The following is a 26,155-nucleotide window of genomic DNA, read 5'->3' as shown; positions in this document are numbered from 1 at the left end:
ACAGAGAATTGAGACTACCAGAGTAGACAGAAGAGATATGCTGACACACGCCGTAGGCCACTTGAATTCCAAGTAGGGGATTCAGTCTTTCTCAAGGTTGCTCCTATGAAGGGAGTGATGAGATTTGGCAAGAAGGGCAAATTAAGTCCTCGTTATGTAGGACCTTACCTGATCACAGAAAGGATTGGGAAAGTAGCTTACAAGCTGGAATTACCACAAGACATGTCAGCAATACACAATGTGTTTCATGTCTCCATGTTAAAGAAGTGCCTCCATGACCCTAGCCAAGTGATTGAGCCTCAGTCAGTGCAGATCCAAGAGGATCTTAGTTTTGAGAGTAGACCTACACAGATAGTGGACAGAGGAGTCAAGAGATTAAGAAGCAAAGAAGTACCACTAGTGAAGGTCGTCTGGCAGAACCAGAAGCACGAGGAAGTCACTTGGGAGCGTGAGGACAGTATGAGACAGAAGTATCCAGAGCTATTCTAAGTTCGAGGACGAACTTTTTATAAGGTATGGGGAATTGTAACGACCCAATTTTCCTTATTTCGAGTTCCAAATGTCCATAAAAATATTTGGAAATACTTTTAAAATATTCTAGAGATTTTTAAGAATTTTTAGAGTATTTTTACGTAATTTTTGGAGGTCGTTTAGTATGTTTAAAAAAAGGAAGAACTTTTGACAAAAATTGTTGAAAGCGAGGTTCGACCCCACGACCTTGTGTCGGACTGACCCAAGCAAAACCGGCCCAACCAGCTGAGATACACGGTTTTATTAACCTTATATGGAGTGAATAATATTTAAGCAGTAGTTAGTGAATAGAGAATAAATAGGAAGAAAACTAGTTGCAGCCGAGACTCGAACTCGTGAGCTGCGCCTTAAGGCAAAACGCAGCCAACCAACTGTGCCAGCGAGTTATGTTAACCCAAGAGGGAGAAATATAGTTAAGTTGTAATTGGAACCGAAAATAACCCTAGTTATAAAGTGAGGACTAAAGTGATTTTCGGAAAACCTAAAATTTCTTTTCCTCTCCTCACCTCTCGCGTGCGACGGCGGCAGATCAGGCGGAAGGTGAAGTCGACCTAGGGTTCCTCTCCGGCGGTCGGCAAGGGCTTCTTTTCAGAAGCCGTTCACGGATTCGTGGTCTCCTCGTCAAGGAGAACACGCGGATAGGAAGGGATCGCAGAGATCTTCACATCATCCGAACCCTAGAATACTTCATCTTCTTCGGTTGTAAGTTAAAGAAGCAAGGTGAGTTGCTTCTCACCTGCAGTAGGAGTAGTTCCGATTCGTTTAGTGTTTTCTTGTTTGTTCGAGTTTTACGGTGAAGCATGATCAGGGGTTTTGTTTTCTGCCGTGAGTTTCCCGAATTGGGATTTGGTGTTTCCTTGTTTCTCTTGTTTTCTGTTGAAACATGCTGTAAAGATTATGGTTTTGTGCTTACTGCCGGGGATCTCAAAGAAAAGGAATGAATTGTTTAGTTTAGGCATATGATTTGGATTTCCTTCATGCCTTGCAATTAGAAATTCAAGTTAGAGTTAGAATTTTCTGTTGTGACCTTGCTGTGCAATTCGGGATTGTGACCTTGCTGTGCAAATTGGATTGGTACGGATTTGAGTTTGTGCCATGCATTAGGCTTGAGTAACCTTGATTTGGAAGTCCAGTTTTGCAATCTTGTTGTAAATTCCGAACATGAACAGTCTCATAATTAGCCTTGCGGATTTAGTTTCCTTGCATATTAATAGGCACTAAACAACCCTTTATTTTGAGTAGATAGTTTTAGAAGTTTGATAGTCTAACAAGCATGAATAGATTCTTATTATGTTGGTATGAATAACATTTAGTTAGATGTTCCTTTGAGTTCAAGTTTCTAGTTTTGGACTTCCTTGCTTTAACAAACAGAATCATTTTGTTTCATTTTTTAGCAAATGCAGATTTTAGTTTTGTTCATTGCTATTTCCAGTAAACATGAAAAGGGTTGCATTAGTTTAGCATTTCAGGTTGTGACTTTTCCTTGCTACTGCCGAACATGTTTAGGCCATATATTGTACATTGCAGATTTAGTTCCTCTACTATTTCTTACACATGAACAACCCTTTCAATTTAGCATGCTATTTAGTTTTCTCAGCCTGTTCTTTGAGTTTAGATCTGCTAAAAGGGTAATCATATTATGATCCTTAGTATGTTTAGCATTTTTAGTCTTGGATTCCTATGCTCAACGAACATGAACAACTTAAGCTTAAAGTATGCATAGTTGATTTTTTTTTAGCAATTCAGTTCTATTTCTTGAGCATTTTACAAGTACGAACAGCACCTTGTAGCAATTCAGATTTAGTACTTATTGTTGATTTAGTAGCATGAGCAGCCTTGCCATTTTTAAAGTATCAGTTTAACATGAGCAGTAATGATTCCTATCCTTAGTCTTTTGCTATTGGACTAATGTGAGAAGTTATAAGCTAAGAAAGACCAAGACTTTAACTTGATCTCAATTTCAGAAGTTTAAGATCAAAAGCGCACACAAGGTGTTTGCTTAAATGCCAAGTAAGGGCAAGTATAAAGAAGTTATATAAGAAAGTATTTTACTTTTAAAGGGCATGTACCAGACACAAGATCCAAGGGATGGGCTCCAAGTTGCCCCTAGGCACATGGCCTAGAAGTATCTTAGTAGTTTCGGGATTAGCTACTTCGATTCTTATTAAGAATGCGCGCAAAGTGGTACAATGCCGGGCCCAAGAGAAGTTGATTATTATTTTCAAGTATTAAAGTATAAATTTTAAACAAGTGAAATAAAAGAATAAATTTAGAGTAAATGAAGTAAGTTTCACTTTGTTTTAAAGATCAGCCAGTTTAGCTTTCTTTTATGCTAAGCAGCTTTTACATGTTTAGTTTCTTACATGTTATTTATTTGCTAGTTGATGAGCATGTTTAGCTTTACATGTTCAGTAGTTTTACATGTTTAGTATGCTTCTTTTATTAGTTTATGAGCATGATAAACTACACATGTTTAGTATTTCAGTTAGTATGCTTCTTTTATTGGTTAGTGAGCATGAGTAGCTATACATGTTTAACTTTTCAGTTAGTTGATTTCTTTGATATTTATGAGCATGAGTAGCTATACATGTTAGTTTTTCTGTTAGTTGGTTTCTTTGCTATTTATGAGCATGAATAGCTTTACATGTTAGCATTCAGTTTTAGCATGTTTTTATTTGTATACATGCATATCGAGTTTTTGTGAGTAGATAGCGCTCACTAAGCTTTATGCTTATAGACTGCACTTCCTCCTACTGCAGATAAAGGAAAGGAAAAGATTTAGCAAGGAAGGCGACAAGGTGGTGGTGATGGAGGTGTGTGATGGCTGAACTATGGGGAGATCAAAAGTTTGCTAAGGAATTATCAAGACTTTTCTGTTTAGAGTTCTTTAGTTTCCTTTAAATGTTATTATGAGTTAAGATTGTTATTAAGTTTATTCCGCATTTGTAGTTGGGTTCTACTGTATGGAGTGGTATTGTTGTTTGCTATCGTTAGGATAGTTTCCTCTTTTTTTTTGTGATATTATACTGCGTGGTTGTGAAAATATATGTTCCAGCCGCCTGTGGCTGAGTATAGTATGTTTGTATTTTTGATTTGGTCACCGGTACAGGGGAGACTCTGCCGAAATTTTTCGGTAGAGTTTTCCTAAAGATTTATAATAAACCGGTTAAGTAGAGTAGTAGATAAGTAACGGTCACTCTTAGAGAGTAGTAGTAGTAGTAAGAAGGGTGGTCGTTACAGATGTTAAGTTGATCTTCTTATTAAGATGTTTATTGACCTTCTTTTCTTTATATGGTTCGGCCATGGTGAAAAGTTTGAGTTCATGAGGCTTAAAACCTAATCTAACATGCTCATAGATTTATTTATGATGTGTTATGAAATTTGCTAGAGATTCATGTTCATATGTTGTTTAAAAGTGGTGTTCTTGCTTGAGAAAGGTTCGGCTATGATAAAAGTATAGAGTTCATGAGGCTTAAAACCTAATCTAACATGCTCATAGATTTATTTATGATGTGTCATGAAATTTGCTAGAGATTCATGTTAATATGTTGTTTAGAAGTTGTGTTCTTGCTTGAGAAAGGTCGATATCATTCTCCAAATGCTGCCTAAAAGTTTTGAGCAATTCTGCCTGATCTACAACATGAACAAAAGGGTTTATTCATTGGAGGAACTTCTGACAGAACTTCAAGCAGCAGATGGGCTATTTCGTCAAAGTTCTCAAATTCACATTACTGAAAATGTTTTTGCTTCTAGGTAGAAAGAAGAAAAAGAAACAAGTTGGTTCAGCAACGAAAGTGAATTGATCTCTAAGGACTGGGCCGCATGCAGGTGTGAAGAAGCCGAAGGGAAAGTGCTTCACATGCAAGCAGTCTGGACATTGGAAAGTGGTTTGCCCTCGCAGAAAGGAGAACAATAAAGGTATATCTTATTCTCTAGTGGTTGAAACATGTTTAGTGGTATTATCTATCGGTACCTGGTGTGTAGATACGGGAGCCATTGATCATGTCTGCAATTCATTGCAGGGGTTCCAGGAAACTCGACGACTACATGAAGGGGAGATTACCGTCTACATGGGCAATGCTACAAAAGTGGCGGCTGTTGTAGTGGGAGATGTTTATTTATCTTTTGATAGAAATAAAATATTGATTTTGAGAAATTATCTTTATGTACCATGTTTTAGAAAGAACTTGATTCAGTTTCTAAACTATTTATGGATGGATATTTTATTTCTTTTGATGACAAAGTAGTTGTCAAGAAAAATAAGGTAGTTATCTGTTCTGGTATGTTGGTTGACAATTTGTATACTCTAAATCTAATAACTCCCACGATACAACAAATGAAAATTAATAACACATCTTCTAATTTTAATAAAAGAAAGCTACCTTCGGAAATAAACCAATCTTTGGCATCTAAGGCTTGTTCATATTAACTTGAGTAGGATTCAAAGGCTAATAGCTGATGGACCTTTGGGTTCATTAGTGGTGGAAAATTTTCCAAGCGAATCTTGCTTGGAAGGAAAAATGACCAAGAGACCTTTTAAGGACAAGGGGTATAGAGCCAAAGATGTCTTGGAATTGGGTCATTCTGATTTGTGTGGACCTATGACTATTTAGGCAAGAGGTGGGTTCGAATATTTTGTCTCTTTTATAGATGACTATTCGAGATACGGGTATATTTACTTGATGCGCCGCAAGTCTGAGTACTTTGATAAGTTCAAAGAATACAACGCTGATGTGGAGAAATGTCATGGTAAAGGTATCAAGACACTACGGTCTGATTGTGGTGGCGAGTATCTCATAGGAGAGTTTAGGAGTTACTTATCAGAGGCCGATATTCAATCTCAATTGTCTGCACCTGGTACACCCCAACAGAATGGTGTGGCGGAATAAAGGAATATGACTCTTATGGAAATGGTTAGATCAATGATGAGTTATTCAGAATTACCAAATTCATTTTGGGGATATGCTCTGGAAACGGTGACGTACATTCTGAACTTGGTATCTTCTAAGTCATTACCCTCTACTCCCACAAAATTATGGAATGGGCGTAAGCCTAGTTTGAAACACATTCAGATTTAGGGTAGTCCAGCACATGTGCTGAAGGGAGACGCTGATAAGTTGGAATCACGTATAAAAGTTCGCTTGTTCGTGGGATATCCTAGAGGAACGAAAGGTGGTTTGTTTTATAGACCTAAAGATCAGAAGGTCATTGTTAGCATCAATGCCCAATTTTTATAAGAGGACTATCTAATGAACCACAAGCCCATGAGTAAAATTATTCTTGAGAAAATAAGAGAAGTTACGTCTACTTTAGTACCAACGGTACAAGATGAGATACCACAAGAAACTGCAACACATGTTACAAATGATGCAAAATTACAAGTAGTGCCTCGTCGTAGTGGGAGGGTTGTTAGGCAACCTGATTTATTCATGTTTTTGGGAGAATCTTCAGACTTGATCCCTGGTGAACATGAACCTGATCCCTAGACATATGATGAAGTACTCCAAGATAAAGATGCAGCATCTTGGCAAAGTGAAATAAACTCTGAAATAGAATCTATGTACTCCAATCAGGTCTGGGAGCTTGTAGAACCACCGAATGGTGTAAAAGCTATTGGATGTAAATGAGTCTACAAAAGAAAAAAGAGGGACAGACGGGAAGGTGGAAACCTTCAAAGGAAGGCTTGTTGCAAAAGGGTATACTCAGAAAGAGAGAATCGATTATGAGGAAACCTTTTCGCTGGTAGCCATGCTTAAGTCTATCCGGATTCTATTATCTATTGCCGCTCATATGATTTTGAGATTTAGGAAATGGATGTCAAGACAACTTTCCTTAATGGAAGTCTTGAATAAAATATCCATATGAAGCAACCAGAGGGATTCATTGGGAAGGGCAAATAACATCTTGTATGTAAGCTCAATCAGTCTATCTATGGACTAAGCAAGCTTCGAGATCTTGGAACATCCGGTTTAATGAAGTGATCCAGTCTTATGGATTTATTCAATGTCCGGATGAGTCTTGTGTATACAAGAAGAGTGACGGAAATGTGGTGGTATTTCTTGTACTATATGTTGATGACATTTTACTCATTAGCAATAATGTTAAAGTGTTGTCAGACGTAAGGGTATGGTTGTCCAAGCAGTTTGATATGAAGGATTTGGGAGAATGTGGACATATTCTTGGGATCAAAGTAATAAGAGATCACAAGAAAAAAATGTTGTGCTTATCCCAAGCTTCATACATCGATACTATTCTAGCTCGTTTAAGCATGCAAAACTCCAAGAAAGGTTTTCTACCTTTTCGGCATGGAGTACCTTTATCTAAAGAGATGTCTCTTAAAATATCAAAGGAAATAGAGGACATGAAGGCAGTTATTTATGCTTCGAGTGTAGGAAGCCTAATGTATGTGATGCTATGTATGAGACTGGATATCTATTTTACCATGGGCATGGTTAGCAGATATCAAAATAACCCAGGACAAGGGCTTTGGACTGCCGTAAAGCATATATTGAAGTACCTGAAAAGGACTAGAGATTATATGCTAGTTTACCAGGCAGATGATTTGCTCCCTGTGGGTTACACGGATTCGGACTTCTAATCAGATAGGGACAATAGTAAGTCGACCTCAGGATATGTGTTTACTTTGGGAGGTGGAGCTATAACATGGAGGAGTGTTAAGCAGAAATGCGTTTCGGATTTCACCATGGAAGCTGAGTATGTGGCATGATCTGAGGCAGCCAAAGAAGCTGTATGGCTCAGAAACTTCTTGATGAACTTATATGTGATTTTTGGTTTGCCCAAAATTATCACAATTTATTGTGATAATAGTGGTGCAGTAGCAAACTCGAAGGAACCACGAGGCCATAAGGCAAGTAAACACATTGAGCGCAAGTACTATCTGATATGAGACATCATAAAGCGAGGAGAAGTTGTTGTTGCCAAGATTGTATCAAAAGATAACCTGGCAGATCCTTTCATTAAGGCCCTTCCTGTGAGAGCTTTTGATGGGTATGTTGAGGGGATGGGGATCAGATGTATGGCAGCATAGTCTTTTAGTATAAGTGGAAGATTGTTAGAATGTATACTAAAAGTCTAGCTTTTTGTATAAACATTTATTTTGAAATAAGAATCACATTAGTCAAATGTCTGCATTTAGTTAAATGTAGTTGTCCATTTAATTTATATTATAGATAAAATAGTGTGTGGTGCCACACAGAAGATCATGTTATCATTCCTTATAAATTATAAATAATAGCTCACAACCAAGATGGATTGAAACAAACCATTGGAATTGTTATAGTGTAATTTGGTATTAGTTTATCTTGACTATAAAATTATACTAGTACACTATGTGTGTGTTGAGCAGGACCATTTGAGGTTGCTTTTTTATATTGACTGCATAAAAGAACATAACCTCTATTATTATGAATGTGTGTAGTCTTAATCCCGATATAATAACAATCACATATACTTAGAATTTATTTCTTTAATTTATCAATGGGTGAGTTTTATTCGTTAAATCAATAGGCCCGGTAAGTTGGGAAATGATATTATTTATATGGTGTGTTGTTGATTATAGAAGAAAACCGTGTCCTATTTATTAGGATGATGATGTCCCCTTGACGAGCTCATAAGGATTGTCATGTAAACCCTGCAGTTGGACTTAGTTCCGAAATGACAATGAAGTTGAGTGGTACTACTCTTGGAGCTAGATATTAATTAAGTGAGTTGTCAGTAACTTATTTAATTAATGGACATTCGATATCTTAAACACAGGGAGATTAATTCACTCATGGTAAGAAGGAGCCGATAATATAATATGGGATTGGTGCGGTAGTTCAATAATAACTCTTTAGTGCTATGAGTTATTATTGATGAACTTGAGTTGGGTGTTCGGGTCGAACACAGGAAACTCAAGCTCATCAGGAGGCCAAAACCAATTCCTCCTCTCGGTCCCTGCTGTAGCCTCTATAAAGCCTCGCATTCACCCATTTTGATTTTCCTTCCTACCCAAGTGAGGGGCCGACCACATCCTTGCTTGGTGCCCAAGCAAGGGGTCGGCCAAGCCTTGCTTGGTGGCCAAGATGTGGGCCGGCCAAGCCATGCTTGGTGCCCAAGCATGGGGCCAACCATAATAGAAGAGAAAAGGAAGTTTTTATTTAAAATAAAATTTTATTAAAATCTTTCCTTTTATAGCTTTCTATAAAGGATTAAAAGAGATATTTTAATTTTGTTAAAATCTTTCCTTTTTTTACAGTTATCTACAATGGTTTAAAAGAGAGATTTTAATTTTGTTAAAATCTTTCTTTTTTTTTGTAACCAACCATTATAGGAATAAAAGGAAGATTTTGTTTAAAACATAATTTTATTATAATCTTTCCTTTTATAGCTATTTACAATGGTTTAAAAAGGATATTTTAATTTTGTTAAATTTTTTATTTTTTTCTAACCATCCACAATAGCAAATAAAAGAACAATTTTGTTAAACCTTTCCTTTTTTAGCCGCTAGCAAAGAATATAAAAGAGGAGGAGGGTGGTGCCCAAAAACATAACCTAAGCTCTCTCTCTTTTATTCTCTTGTGTGGTCAACCCTCTTCTATTGTTTTCTTTCTCTTGAGGTCGGCGGCACCTTGCTTCAATCTTTGTGGCCGGCGGTGCTTGGAGGAGAAGAAGAAAAGGTTCGGGTGCTTTGTCTTGGTAGATCGTTGCCCACATGACGTCTAAGAGGAGGAAAGGAATACAGCAGAAGATCAAGAAGTCTTTATCTACGAAGAAAGGTACAACTAGTTCTTTATTCCGCAGTAAAACTAGTTTAGTTTTTCTTTGTATGGATCCTGAAATACCAACACAAGAGGCTATCGATTTTGTGCTTTAATTGAGTCCCTGTAGTTAAACCTAGGGTTTACTGTAAGGAGTTTAAATATTCAATTTCTTTGAAAGGCTTTGTCTGGGAAGTGGTGGATGATCCCATAATCAAGAAGGTCGAGTGCCTCGCCAATGATCTGGAAGCCAATCCTTGAAATAGATAATTAATCAACTTCTGTAATATGGTTTAACTTATGAAGAACACATGAGTTGAACTTGGATTAATAATGTTAATTTTCATTTGCAATCCAAGTTTTACTTTTGAAGAACACATGGGTTGCTAGGAAAAGTTCTGTACTTGTACAAATTTTTGTACAGGGGGAACACAACCGAATTCCGAGTAGCATCCAACAATGGTACGATAGATAATGAGTCAAACATATATTCCTACTTTCTTCTAGGGACATGCTCTAGAGATGACCACTTTCATACTTAACTGCGTTCCATCTTAGGTCGTCATAAAGACATCTTATACGATATGAACTGGGAATAGTCCCAAGATATCTTTTATGAAGATTTAGGGTTGTGAGACTTATGTTGAACGATAAGTCTCAGATAAACTAGGACCCAATTGGACAAGTACTATTTTATAAAATATCCCAAGAAAATAAAGGGATAATACTTTTATAATCCCACACAAGGTAAAGTGTTTGTTGTCAGAAATGACGTCTATCTAGAAAGGGAGTTTATTTCTAGAAAAACTGGTGGGAGTCAAGTTGTTCTTGAAGAAATTCAAGATACACAAACTAGCATGTAAGCCTTAATGAAAACTGAATAGGTACCACAAAATATTGTGGATCATGATTTTGTTACACTGTAAGAAGTTATGGAGCAACAACCTATTCATGTAGCATAAGCTCTACGCAGATCTGCTAGGACCCATCGTCAACTTGAGAAATATTCTTTTCTCTTGTTTGACCATGATAATGTAGTTCTTATTGGTCTTAATGATCCTACATCTTATTAGGAAGCTGTATAGGAGCCAGATTCTGAGAAATGGCTAAAGGCCATGAGATCTGAAATAGAATCTATGTACACTAACCAAGTATGACTTTTGGTTGATCCACCTGAAGGGATCAAATCCATTGGGTGTAATTGGGTCTTCAAGGTGAAGACTGATATGGACGGACATATGCATACCTATAACGGTAGATAAGTAGCTAAAGGATTTAAGCAAATTAATGGTATAGACTATGATGAAATCTTTTCACTAGTTACGATGCTCAAGTCCATTCGGATCATGCTTTCTATTACAACCTACTATAATTATGAGAACTGGTAGATGGATGTCAAAACTACATTTCTTAATGGAAATATCCTCAAGGATGTGTACATGACACAACCTGAGGGTTTTATAGATCCAAAAAATGCTGGAAAGGTTTGTAAGTTGAAAAGATCTATTTATGGATTGAAGCAAGCTTCTAGAAGTTGAAATTTTCGATTCGATGATGCAATCTAAACGTTTGGTTTCATTAAGAATGAAGATGAACTTTGTGTCTACAAGAAGGTTAGTGGGAGCACAATCATCTTTCTCATATTGTATGTAGATGACATACTTCTCATTGGAAATGATATCCCTGCTCTTCAGTCGATGAAGACTTGACTTGGGAATTATTTTCAATGAAAGACATAGGTGAAATAGCTTATATTTTAGGCCTTAAGATCTATAGAGATAGATCTAAAAGATTGCTTGGTTTAAGCCAAAGTACATACATTGACAAGGTGCTTAAACTTTTTGTCATGGAGAATTCTAAGAAGGGATTCCTACCTATGTCACATGGTGTAAGTCTTTTGAAGACTCAATGCTCCTCTTCTAAGGAAGAAAGGGACTGCATGGATCAGATTCCTTATACATTTGCTATAGGGTCTATCATGTACACCATAATTTGTACTCGGCCATATGTCTCATATGCGTTAAGTATGACAAGAAGATACCAATCATATCTAGGTGAAGGCCACTGGATAGCAGTCAAGAATATTCTTAAGTACTTGAAAAGAATATAAGATTATATCTTGATCTTTGGAGGCGATGAAGAGCTTGTTGTAAAGGATTACACCAATGCTAGCTTCCAAACTAACAAGGATGATTATAGATCGCAGTCAAGGTATGTATTTTGCTTAAATAGTTGTCCTGTGAGCTGGAAAAGTTCAAAGTAATATACATTTGCTGATTCTACAATAGAAGCCGAGTACATTGCCGCTTCAGCTACAACTAAAGAGGTTGTTTGGATCAGGAAGTTAATTACAAGGCTTAGTGTTGTTCCTAGTAAAATGAACCCAATAGACCTCTATTGTGATAACAATGGGGCTATTGCACAGGCTAAGGAGCTGTTAAAGTGTATACTAAAGGTCTAGTTTTTTGTAAATAATTATTTTGAAATAAGAATCACATTGGTCAAATGTCTACATTTATGTTAAGTGTAGTTGTCTATTTAATTTATATTGTAGATAACATGGTGTGAGGAGACACACAAAAGTTCATGTTATCAGTTTCTTATAAATTATAAACAGTTGCTCACAACCTAGATGAAATGGGACAAATCATTGGAGTGGTTGTAGTGTAATTAGGTATTAGTTTATCTTGACTAATAAATTACACTAGTACACTATGAGTGTATTGAGTAGGACCATTTGAGGTAGTTTCTTTTTATACTGACTATATTAAAGAATAAAGCCTATATTATTATGGAAGTGCGTACTCTTAATCATGATATAATAACAAGCACGTATACTTAATATTTATTTCTTTAATTTATCAAAGGGTGTGAGTTAGTTCATTAAATTAATAGGCCCGATAAGTTGGGAAATGATATTATTTATATGGTATGTTGTTGATTATAAAATGAAACTATGTCCTACTAATCTAGGTTGATGATGTCGCCTTGAGGAGTTCATAAGGATTGTTATGTAGATCCTACAGGTGGACTTAGTCTGACATGACGACAAGGTTGAGTGGTACTACTCTTGGAGCTAGATATTAATTAAGTGAGTTGTCAGTAACTCATTTAATTAGTAGGCATTCAATATGTTAAATACAGGGAGACTAACACACTCATGATAAGAAGGAGCCCATATAGTAATATGGGATTGGTGCGGTAGTGCAATAATAACTCTTTGGTGGAATGAGATATTATTGATGAACTTGAGTTGGTTGTTCGGGGCGAACACGGGAAGCTCAAGCTCATCGGGAGACCAAAACCAATTCCTCCTCTCGGTCCCTATTGTAACCTCTTATTTATAAAGTCTTATATCCACCAAAACCCAACTTCTTACCCAACTCTTGGTGGCCGGCCAAACCTAGCTTGGAGCCCAAGCTAGGGCCGACCAAACCAAACCAAGAAGGGAGCCAAGTTGTGGCTGGCCCTAGCTTAGAGCCCAAGCAAGGGTGGCCAACCACATTAAGATTAAAAGGAGGTTTTAAATTTTAAATCTTTCCTTATGTGGAAGTTATGGTTTTAAAAGAAAGTTTTTAAAATTTTAAATATTTCCTTTTATAGCTTTCTACAAAGGATTAAGAGAAATGTTTGATACCTTTCCTTATTTGTAGTTAAAAGGAAGATTTTAATTTTTGATAAAACTTTCCTTTTTTGCAACCATCCACATGTTTTAAAAGAAAGATTTTAATTTATATAATTTTTCTTTTACAACCAACAAAGGATTTACAGAAAGAAATTTTTTAATTAAAATTTTTTACAGGAAACAAATAAGGAACTTTTAATTTTATCTTTAAAACTTTCCTTGTTTGAAGCAATAGATATGGCCGACCATGACAAGAAAAAAAGGAAGTTTTAATTTTTTGTTTTAAAACTTTCCTTTTTCATCATTGACAAGGAATATAAGGAAGTTTTAATTATGTTTAAAACTTTCCTTATTTGTCAAGACCAAGGAATATAAAAGAGAAGGAGGGGATGCCTCACCCAATAACACATCTTCTATTCCTCCTCTCTTATTCCTTGTGGTCGGCCCTTCCTATTCTCCTTCTCTTCCTCTTTGGTGGCCGGTGACATCATCTCTTGGAGCTTGTTTGGTGGCCAGATTTTGCCTGAAGAAGAAGAGGAGAAAGGAGGCATTGTTTCCTAGCATCCCTTGGAGATTGGTTGGTGGCCAAAACTCATCATCCTTTGGAGGTTGTTGGTGGCCGAAACTTGGAAGCAAGAAGAGAAGGCTTGGGTGGATTTCATCTTGGTAGATCGTCGCCCACACGACATCCAAGAGAAGGAGAGGAATGCAATAGAAGATCAAGAGGTCTATAAGTTATAAAGGTATAACTAGTTATTAGTTTCCGCATCATAACTAGTTCATCTTTTGTATAGATCTTGAAAAACCAAACACAAGAGGTTATCAATTTTAGTTATCGTTTTTGTTATCGATTTTCGTTTCGATTTAATGTTTTGATATTGTGCTTCTATTGAGGTCTCTATAGTTAAACCTAGTTTACTGTAAGAAGTTAAATCTCCAATTTCTCTGTGAGGCTTTGTCTAGGAAGTGGTGGATGATCCCATACCTAAGAAGGCCTAGTGCCTCGCCATGTTTAACCTGGAAGCCGATCTTAGAAATAGATATTTGATAACTTCTGTAATATGGTTTAACTTAGGAAGATCACATCGGTTGAACTTGGAGTAAGAATGTTAAGTTTCGTTTCCAATCCAAGTTTAACTTCTAAAGGGAAATTTGGATTAATAATGTTAAACATCATTTGCAATCCAAATTTAACTTTAGTAGAGCACATGGGTAGCTAGGATAGTTCTATGCTTGTATAAATTTTTTTGTACAAGGGAACTAGGATGGTATTCTGAGTTGCAACCAACAATTGATATCAGAGCTAGGTTTTAACCTCTGTGTGTTTGGTTTTAGTTTAATTATGCACATGTCATACATATTTTAGGCAGGATAATAGTAGGATGTGCAAATAGATTAACTTTGTGGTTGCAGGCTCCAACTGTTATGGCCTATTGTGATTGTGTGTGATTGGACCCTCGGACATGTCGAGGGAATTTTATGTGTGTGTACATGATTGTATTTATTAAATACAGCAGGAGCTGTATTAGTTTTAGGAATTTACTTTTTGTTCGATCTAGATTAAATGTGCATTCCTTCGTGGAATATAGGATCGATAAATGTAAAATTCTATTTTTGTCACGGATCGTATTCTTGCGAGGCGTGGTACTATTTGAGGACCAGAGGTGCAACGGAATAAGAAGCAAGATAGATGCGACAACTAGACCCGATTACGATGGCTAAAGATGACAGCAGCTAGGGTTGGCAACACACGGAGGACAGTGATGGAAGAGGCCATAATAGTTGGAAAATTGTTTTTCCATATTTATTGCTTTTATTTGCTGTGATGTGTGTGTGTGCATGTTAAAATCCTCATCTTAAATAACTAAGTGGGAGAGGGATTTATAAATAAATTCCACGGTTCCCATTACTAGCTTGTAAGTGATGCAAACAAACTTGCGCTTTGGCTCTGAGTGCCTCCCTCCACATCGGATGAGTTTGTTTGTGGATCACTAGATCAAACTTATTTTATAGATGATTATAGGAAATTATTTAGGAGTGTGTGATCTTCTCCAACTGAAGTGGCACAATCCTATTTAATGGACTAAGTATCAAGTGATGGTATACACTTAGGCGCATTTAATAGTATCCTCCCCAACGGAGTCATTGCTATTATTGGTGTGACCAAAGAAATACCAACTATTAATTTCATTTGTCACAAAATTAGGATGACAAGAATAGAATTAATGGGTCAAACATCTTCTTACAAATGTTTGAATTTGTATATGTCCACACTAACATGGCATACAAATTTACGGTGTTTCGAGGTGTTGGTGAATTTAAATAATATTGTTTGAGGACTCAATATTATTCTAAATTCTAAAGTATTGACCAAAACCAATTTTGTGATTCTTAGAATGACTTTCAACCCATTGGCTATTATTCTGAAAGAGAACAAACTTACTGGTCCCAATTACATAGATTGGAAAAGAAACCTGGACATTGTCCTAACTACTGAAGGCTATAAATTTGTACTGATGGAGGTCTTCCCTAATGTGCCTAATGATGATTCTAGTGAAGAGGAGATTGAGTATCATAGGAAATGGGTCAAGGCAGATGAGATGGTGCGGTGTTACATTTTGGCTTCAATATCAAATGTGCTGCAACATAAGCATCAGGACATGGCCACTACCTACAACATGATGCAAAATCTCAAGGAACTCTTCGGACACCAGAATCGGGCTGCTAGGCAAGAGGCTATGAGAAACTTAATGACAACCACCATGTCAGAGGGGACACCCGTAAGGGATCATATCCTAAAGATGATAGCTTACTTGAACGAGATACAAATCCTTGGAGCTGAAATTGATGGGGAAACCCAGGTCGATATTATTCTCCAAACGCTACCCAAAAGTTTTGAGCAGTTCTGCTTGAACTACAATATGAATAAAAGGATTTATTCATTGGCAGAACTACTGATAGAACTTTAGGCAGCAGAAGGACTATTTCGTCATAATTCTCAAATTTACTTTGCTAAAAATGTTTCTACTTCTAAGTCGAAAGGCAAGAAGAAGAAAAAGAAACAAGTTGGCTCGGCAAAGAATGTGAATCAATCTCTAGGTACTGGACTAAAAGTAGGAGTGAAGAAGTCAAAGGGCAAGTGCTTCATTTGTAAGCAGTGTGGACATTGGAAGGTGAATTTTCCTCGTAGGAAAGAGAACAATAAAGGTATATCTTATTCTCTAGTAGTTGAAACATGTTTAGTGGTTTTATCTACCAATACCTGGTGTGTAGATACAGGAGCCACTGATCATATCTGCAATTCATTGTAGGGGTTCCAGGATACCCGTCGACTATATGAAAGAGAGATAACCATCTACATGGGAAATGCTACGAAAGTGGCGGCTGTTGCAGTGGGAGATGTCTACTTATCATTTAATAGGAATAGAACCTTGATTTTGAGAAATTGTCTTTATGCACCAAGTTTTTGAGAGAATTTAATTTTAGTTTCTAAATTATTTTTGGATAGATATACAGTTTCTTTTGATGACAAAGTGGTTGTCAAGAAAAATAGGGTAATTATCTGTTCTGGTACATTAGTTGGCAATTTGTATACTCTAAATCCGATGACTCCCATAAAGAAACAAATGGAAACTAATAACATATCCTCTATTTCTAATAAGAGAAAGGAACCTTCAAATATGAACCAAACATATCTTTGGCATCTAAGACTTGGTCATATTAACTTGAGTAGGATTTAAAGGCTAAAAGTCGATGGACTTTTGGGTTCATTAGTGTTGAAAAACTTTCCAACTTGTGAATCTTGCTTGGAAGGAAAAATGACCAAGAGACCTTTTAAAGTGAAAGGGTATAGAGTAAAAGATCAGTTGGAATTGGTTCATTCTGATTTGTGTGGACCTATGACTATCCAGGCGAGAGGTGGGTTTGAATATTTCATCTCTTTTATAGATGACTATTCGAGATATGGGTACATTTACTTGTTGCACTGTAAGTCTGAGTGCTTTTATAAGTTCAAAGAGTACAAGGCTGATGTGGAAAAACATCACGGTAAAAGTATCAAGACACTACGGTCTGATCGTGGTGGCGAGTACCTCTGAGGAGAGTTTAGGAATGACTTATCAGAGGTTGGGATTCAATCCCAATTGTCTGCACCTAGTACACCCGAACAGAATAGTGTGGCAGAATGAAAGAAAATGACTCTTATGGAAATGGTTAGATATATGATGAGTTATTTAGAATTACCGAATTCATTCTAGGGATATGCTTTAGAAACGGCAGTGTACATTCTGAACCTGGTACCTTCTAAATTAGTACCCTCTACTCCCATGGAATTGTGGAATGGGCATAAGCTTAATCTGAGTCATATTCGGATATGGGGTATTCCAACACATGTGCTGAAGGGAGATACTGATAAGTTGGAATCTCGTACAGAAATTCGCTTATTTATAGGTTATCCCAAAGGAACGAAAGGTGTTGTTTTATAGTTCTAAAGGTCAGAAGGTCATTGTTAGTATGAATGCCCGATTTTTAGAAGAGGACTATGTAATAAACCATAAGCCCATGAGTGAAATTGTTCTAGAAGAAATGAGAGAGGACACATATACTTTAGTACCAACAGTATATGATGAAATATCACAAGAAATACAACACGTATCACAAATGATACACAACTACAGACAGTACCTCGTCGTAGTGGGAGGGTTGTGAGGCAACCTGAAAGATTCATGTTTTTGGGAGAGTCATCAGACTTTATTCTAGGTAAACATGAACCTGATCCCCGAACATATGATGAAACACTCCAAGATAAAGATGCAACATCTAGGCAAAGAGCAATGAATTCAGAAATAGAATCTATGTATTCTAACAGAGTTTGGGAGCTAGTAGAACCATCAAATAGTGTAAAAGCTATTGGATGTAAATGGATCTATAAAAGAAAAAGAGGGACAGACAAGAAGGTGAAAACCTTTAAAGCAAGGCTTGTTGCGAAAGGGTATACTCAAAAAGAGGGAATCAATTATGAGGAAACTTTTTCACCAGTAGCTATGCTCAAGTCTATCCAGATACTCTTATCTATTGCTGCTCATATGGATTATGAGGTTTGGAAAATAGATGTTAAGACAACTTTCCTTAACAGAAGTCTTGAAGAAAACATCCATATGAAGCAACCGGAGGGGTTTATTGTAAAGGGCAAAGAGCATATAGTATGTAAGCTCAATCGATCTATTTATGGACTAAAGCAAGCTTCAAGGTCTTGGAACATCTGGTTTAATGAAGTAATCCAGTCGTATGGATTTATTCAGTGTCCAGATGAGTCTTGTGTATACAAGAAGTGTGATGGAAACGTGATGATATTTCTTGTACTATACATAGATGACATTTTGTTAGTTGGAAACAATATCAAAGTATTGTCAGAAGTAAGGGTATGGTTGTCCAAGCAATTCGATAAGAAGGACTTGGGAGAATGCACACATATTCTCGGGATCAAAGTAATAAGGGATCGCAAGAAAAGAATGTTGTGCTTATCCCAAGCTTCATATATCGATACAATCCTAGCTCGATTTAGCATGTAAGACTCCAAGAAAGGTTTTCTACCTTTTAGGCATGAAATATCTTTATCTAAAGAGATGTCTCCAAAGACATCAAAAGAGATAGAAGAAATGAATGCAGTTCCTTATGCTTCAGTTGTAGGAATCTTAATGTATGCTATGTTATGCACGAGACCAGATATCTGTTTTGCTGTGGGCATGGTTAGCAGATATCAAAGTAATCCAGGACAGGGACATTGAACTGCCGTAAAACATATATTAAAGTACCTGAGAAGGACTAGAGATTATATGCTAGTTTATCAAGCAGATGATTTGCTCCTTGTGGGTTACACGGATTTTGACTTCCAATCAGATAGGGACAATAGTAAGTTTACATCAGGCTATGTGTTTACTTTAGGAGGTGGAGCCATAACATGGAGGAGTGTTAAGCAGAAATGCACTTCAGACTCAACCATGGAAGCTGAGTATGTGGCAACCTCTGAGGCAGCCAAAGATACTTTTTGATGGACTTAGATGTGGTTTCTGGTTTGCCCAAGATTATCACAATTTATTGTGATAATAGCGGTGCAGTAGCAAACTCGAAGGAATCACGAGCTCATAAGGCGAGTAAACACATTAAGCGCAAGTACCACCTGATACGAGACATCGTAAAGCGTGAAGAAGTTGTTATCGCCAAGATTGCATCAGCAGATAACCTGGCAGATCCTTTCACTAAGGCCCTTCCAGCGAAAGTTTTTGATCGGCATGTTGAGGGGATGGGAATCAGACGTATGGCAACGTTTATGGCAATATAGTATTTTAGTATAAGTGGGAGATTGTTAGAGTGTATACTAAAAGTCTAGCTTTTGTAAATAATTATTTTGAAATAAGAATCACATTGGTCAAATGTTAACATTTATGCTAAGTGTTGTTATCCGTTTAATTTATATTGTAGATAACATGGTGTGAGGAGACACATAGAAGTTTATGTTATCGGTTTCTTAAAAATTATAAACAGTTGCTCACAATCAAGATGGAATGAGACAAACCATTGGAGTGGTTGTAGTGTAATTAGGTATTAGTTTATCTTGACTAATAAATTACACTAGTACACTATGAGTATATTGAGCAAGACCATTTAAGGTAGTTTCTTTTTATACTTACTATATTAAAAAACAAAATCTCTATTATTATGGAAGTGCGTACTCTTAATCATGATATAATAACAAGCACGTATTCTTAATATTTATTTCTTTAATTTATCAAAGGGTGTGATTTAGTTCGTTAAATCAATAGGCTCGATAAGTTGGGAAATGATATTATTTATATGGTGTGTTGTTGATTATAGAATGAAACTGTGTCCTAGTAATCTAAGTTGATGATGTCCCCTTGAGGAGCTCATAAGGATTGTCATGTAAACCCTGCAGGTGGACTTAGTCTGACATGACAATAAGGTTGAGTGGTACTACTCTTGGAGCTAGATATTAATTAAGTGAGTTGTCAGTAACTCATTTAATTAGTGGACATTCAATATCTTAAACACAGGGAGACTAACATACTCATGATAAGAAGGAGCCCATATAGTAATATGGGATTGGTGCAGTAGTGCAATAATAAATCTTTAGTGGAATGAGATATTATTGATGAACTTAAGTTGGGTGTTCGGGACAAACACAGGAAGCTCAAGCTCATCGGGAGACCAAAACCAATTCCTCCTCTCGGTCCCTATTGAAGCCTCTTATTTATAAAGTCTTATATCCACCAAAATCCAACTTCTTACCCACCTCTTGGTGGCCGGCCTAGTCTAGCTTGGAGCCCAAGCTAGGGCCGGCGAAACCAAAACAAGAAGGGAGCCAAGTTGTGGTCGGCCCTAGCTTGGAGCCCAAGCAAGCGTGGTCGACCACATTAAGATTAAAAGTGTTGGTGCGGAAGCATCCGACGATCGAACCTAGGTTTTGATAATGGCAAAGGGATTCAAAGTTAAGATTCCTTGTTATCTAACATGCTTAAATGAGATTTCAGGAAAGTCCTAACTTCGGTTAGGCGGGTGGAAAACCCTAGGGAGTGGTAACCCTAGGTCCTAGGGGTTGGTAACCCTAGGTGAAGGAAAACCCTAAGGGGCGGTAACCTTAGGTCCTAGGGGGTGGTAACTCTAGGTGGAAGGAAAACCCTAAGGGGCGGCAACCTTAGGTCCTAGGGGGTGGTAACCCTAGGTGGAGAAAAACCCTAGGGGGCGGTAACCTTAGGTCCTAGGGGGTGGTAACCCTAGGCAGAAAGTCCAGTCGGTCTAGAGTGTTGGTTGGTCCTAGGAAGATCATACCGGTTCCACTGTACAAAAAATTTTGTACAAGTGTCGAACCTTTCCTAAACAAACTATTGTGTTCTTTAAAAATTAAATTAGGAATCGCAAACGGAACCTAACATTATTAATTCTAAATTTAACTTATTTGTTCTTAATGGTTTAGATTTGGATCACAAGCGGAACTTAACACTATTGATCCAAATCCACCTATGTTATAAAGTTGATTAAATATTTATTTCTAAAAATGGCTCCCAGGTCAAACATGGCGAGGCACTAGGCCTTCTTGGGTATGAGATCATCCACCACTGCCTCGATAAAGCCTTTAATAGAAATTCAATAGTTAATTTCCTAAAATAACATTAGGTTTAACCGAAAAGAACAATCGAATCACAAATCTGAAAAACAAAACAAAAGAAACACAACTTTGAAATAAATCCGAAACTCTATAATCATATGCCTCTTGTGTTTGAAATTCATACAAAGAAAAACTAGTATGATACGGAAAATAATTACTAGTTATAGCTTTCTTCATAAGCAAATAACCTCTTGATCTTCTACCATATTCCTCTTCTAATCTTGGACGTTGTGTGGGCAACGATCTTACGAGACGAGAACCACCCAAGCCCTTCTTCTTCCTCAGGAAGTTTCGGCCACCAAGACTCCTCCAAGGATGAAGAGGCTCGGCCACCACCACCAAGCTCCAAGGGATGCTAGAAATAAAACCTCCTTCCTCTCCTTCTTCTCCTAGCTAGAACCGGCCACCAAAGACTCCTTCTTGTGTTGATGCCGCCGGCCAAAAGGAGGAAGAGAAAGGGAGAAGAGGTTGCAACAATAGCCGACCACCAAGGAAGAGAGGGAGGGAGAAAAGAATAGAGTTGTTAGCCATGAAGCCACCCCTACCCCCTCTCTTATAATCCCTGTTCTTGGCAAATAAGGAAAAATTAAATAAAATCTTCCTTATTTTCTTTGCCATGAAAAGGAAAATTTAATTAATTAAAAACAATTTCCTTTTCTTAAATTATATGGCCGACCACCTCACAATCCCAATCAAGGAAAGTTTTAACAAGAATTAAAACTTCCTAATTTGTTTCTAGAAATTTTAAAATAAAAATTTCTCTAACAATTTATTCCTTCATGGTTGGTTATAAAAGGAAATATATAAATTAAAATTTCTCTATTAAAACATGTGGATGATTTCCAAAAAGGAAAGTTATCTTTAAAATTAAACTCCTTCCAATTTACAAATAAAGAAAGATATCAAATCTTTTCTTAATCTTTTGTAGAAACTTATAAAAGGAAATATTTAATTTTAAACTCTCTTTTTAAATCATGAACATGGTTACAAAAAAGAAAGTTTTATCAAAATTAAAATCTTCCTTTCAATCTACAAATAAGGAAAGATATCAAATCTTTTCTTAATCTTTTGTAGAAAGCTATAAAAGGAAAGATTTAAATTTTAAACTCTCTTTTAAAACCATGAAATCCACATAAGAAAAATTTTAAAAAATAAAATCCTTTTAATTTTATTGTGGCCGTCCACCTACGTTGGGACTCAAGCTAGGGTCGACCACCACTTGGTTCATCCAAGGATTAACTTGGCCGACCCCTTGCTTGGGCTCCAAGCAAGGCTTGACCGACCACCTTAGGATGGGTATAAAGGTGGGTATAGGTGGGTATAATACTTTATAAATAAGAGGCTACGATAGGGACCGAGAGGAGGAATTGATTTTGGTCTTTCGATGAAATTAAGCTTCCCGTGTTCACCCCGAACACCCAACCTAATTTCATTAATAATAATTCATTCCACTAAAGAATTATTATTGAACTACCGTACCAATCCCAAATACATTTTAGGCTCCTTCTTATTATGAGTGTGTTAGTCTCCCTATGTTTAAGATATCGAATGCCCACTAATTAATTGAGTTACTGACAACACATTTTAATTAATGTCTTAGTCCAAGAGTAGTACCACTCAACCGTTTCATCATGTCGGACTAAGTCCACCTGCAGGGTTTAACATGACAATCCTTATGAGCTCCTCTTGGGGACATTATCAACCTAAATTACTAGGACACAGTTTTCTTCTGTAATCAGCAACATACACTATAAGTAATATCATTTCCCAACTTATCAGGCCTATTGATTTATCGAACTAAATTTCACCCTTTGATAACTTAAAGAAATAAATACTAAATATATATGCTTGTTATTATATTAGGATTAAGAGAACACACTTCCATAATAACTAAGGTCTTGTTCTTTTATTAAGTCAGTACAAAAAGAACTTACCTTAAATGGTCCTGCTCAATACACTCAGAGTGTACTAGTGTAATTTATTAGTCAAAATAAACTAATACCTAATTACACTACGACTATTCCAATGGTTTGTTCCTTTTCCATCTAATCGTGAGAAACTGTTTATAATTTATAAAGAATTGATAACATGATATTCTGTGTGTGACACCACACACCATGTTATCTACAATATAAATTAATCGAACAACTACACTAATCATGTAGACATTTGACCAATGTGATTTTTATTTCTAAGTAAATGTTTACAAAAAGCTAGGCTTTTAGTATACATTCCAACATGGAGGATCGGACTGGCACCAGGTAATCTCTCCTGAGGGGAGTAGGTGAGGACGCGTTCCCCGTAGAGGGAATAGTAGGCATCGGGTCGACCTAGCGTTTCCGGTCGGAGATCCGAAGTCAGGCCCGGACAGTCCGATGATTGTCACACTCTATATTCATACTGTTATTTATGTGCTAACATTGTCTTGTAGGGTATATTGTTGTTTTGGGACTAACATGTCTTGCAGGTACAAAAGGAATAAGCTAAGCCTCAGATGAACAGTGTCCCAGGCACCTCCATGGAGTTTGGAGGCACCTCGGGTGCAGAACATGAGCTGGCCGCAAAGTAGCGCTGGAAGCACCTTAGATGGAGTTGGAGGCGTCTTGGACCAGAGATTGGAGGCGCCTTGGATTGGCTTGAAGGTGCCTTCAAGTGGATGAGTTGCGACCAGGTCCGTTCTGATCCACGTGGCTGACTCGGCTTATTGGAGGTGCCTTGGATGGTGTTGGAGGCGCCTCCAACAGTGCATAAAAGGAGCTCTCAAGTAGCAAGTTAATCATCAATTCTGAAGCTACTTTTGTGCAACAAGCTGCTCTAGAAACGTTCCGACAAAGCTGCGACTTGACACCGACGACCCAAAGCTTCGAATCTTCAGTTTTTCTATTGTCGCTAGTAAATCTAAGTTGTTTTTAATTGTATTTATAGTTGTAACATTTTCACGAGATTATAAGTGTTGCCCGACGTAAACGCTCAACGAGCGTGGGCCTTGGAGTAGGAGTCACCACAGGCTCTGAACCAACTAAACAACTTGTGTTCGTGTGTTGTTCTTATTTTATTCCGTTGCGTTTCTTTGATAAAGTTTTAAATCGTAAACGAACTAGCCACGAGCGCGATTCACCCCCCTCTAGCGCGATCTCGATCCAACAAAAAGGAGGTTTTAAATTTTAAATCTTTCCTTATGTGGAATCCATGGTTTTAAAAGAGAGTTTTTAAAATTTTAAATCTTTCCTTTTATAGCTTTCTACAAAGGATTAAGAGAAAGATTTGATATCTTTCCTTATTTGTAGTTAAAAGGAAGATTTTAATTTTTGATAAAATTTCCTTTTTTGCAACCATCCACATGTTTTAAAAGAAAGATTTTAATTTATATAATTTTCTTTTTACAACCAACAAGGAATTTAAAGAAAGAAATTTTTTAATTAAAATTTCTTATCGGAAACAAATAAGGAAGTTTTAATTTTATCTTTAAAACATTCCTTGTTTGAAGCAATAGATATGGCCGACCATGACAAGAAAAAAAAAGGAAGTTTTAATTTTTTGTTTTAAAAATTTCCTTTTTAGTCATTGGCAAGGAATATAAGGAAGTTTTAATTATGTTTAAAACTTTCCTTATTTGCCAAGACCAAGGAATATAAAAGAGAAGGAGGGGTGCCTCACCCAATAACACATCTTCTATTCCTTTTCTTTTATTCCTTATGGCCGACCCTTCCTATTCTCCTTCTCTTCCTCTTTGGTGGCCGGCGGCATCATCTCTTGGATCTTGTTTGGTGGCCAGATTTTTCTTGAAGAAGAAGAGGAGAAAGGAGGCATTGTTTCCTAGCATCCCTTGGAGATTGGTTGTGTTGGGTTTTTCGGGCCGCGAAAACGGCGTTTTCGCGTCGCGGAAACCCCGAAAGCCCCAAAGCCAACGGATCCGTGCAAAGAAAAATTTCTAAAACTACGAATACGAGTTTCTATCGAGATCTACTCCTAGATCTACATGAAAAAGGGATATACCTTTGAAGCGCGCCCTTTCGCGTATCCCACTCGTCCAAGGTACGCTGGATCTCGAGATTGTCAATGTAGACAATCCTCTAGAAGTATCCACACGAACAAGATGTGTTCTCTAACACTCAAGGATGGAGAAGAGAGCAACACAAGTGTGCTAGCACTTTCTAGGGCTCTCGGGTAGGATTTAAAAAGGGAGAAAAGAGAGAAAGTAAAAGGAATCTTATACACTCCTCTAGGTACCCTCCTTTGTGACCTTCACTCCACCCTATTCTCTTGGAACTCAACTCACTCACCTTCACCTTGCTTGAAAACTCACGGCAACAGCAGCAAAGGAGGAGGAAGAGAGCTAAGGAGGAAGAAGCATTCAACACCAAATCAATGTCACAAAAATGAAACCCTTTTTCATTATGTGGCCGGCCACACATGGGTAACTCCCCATTTAATGTGGCCGGCCACATTAAATGGAGGATTGTAACCTCTTGATCTCCCTTGATGATGTGGAGATGATGTGGCAAGGTTAGTCATGCCATGTAGGATGAGCCAACCTTCATGATGTGGCAATACATCAAGTCAAACTTGATGTTTCAACTTCCATTTGGTCAAGTCAAAATTGACCAATTCTCTTCCTTGTTGAGTTAAATCCAACCTTTGATTCAAGTCAATTTTAATCTAATGAATCTCAATTCATTAATATAAATTGACTCAATGAATCAAATTTAAATTAGACTTATTCAACAATTGAATCTAATTGAGTCTAACTCAATAAGTCTAATTTGAATTAATCCAAATCCAATCTTTGGTGCATCATATGAACCTAATCCAATTGGTTCATCATATGAACCTAATCTCCATCCACTTGTTCTTTGTGTGTGACCCTATAGGTTCTTGTAACGTTGGCAATGCCCCTAAACTCATTTAGGAGCATAAGTAATGAGCGGTATCTAGCAACACATCATTACTACCCAATGTTACAAGAATGTTGAGATCTAACATGACCTTGTGACTACTAATTGTGACCCCTCACAATATATGACAAGTGTCCTTCTATCCTAGACATCTAGATTAATC

Source organism: Zingiber officinale, chromosome 2A, assembly GCF_018446385.1.
Source record: "Zingiber officinale cultivar Zhangliang chromosome 2A, Zo_v1.1, whole genome shotgun sequence".
Lineage (NCBI taxonomy): Eukaryota > Viridiplantae > Streptophyta > Magnoliopsida > Zingiberales > Zingiberaceae > Zingiber > Zingiber officinale.
This window is presented reverse-complemented; position numbering follows the sequence as displayed.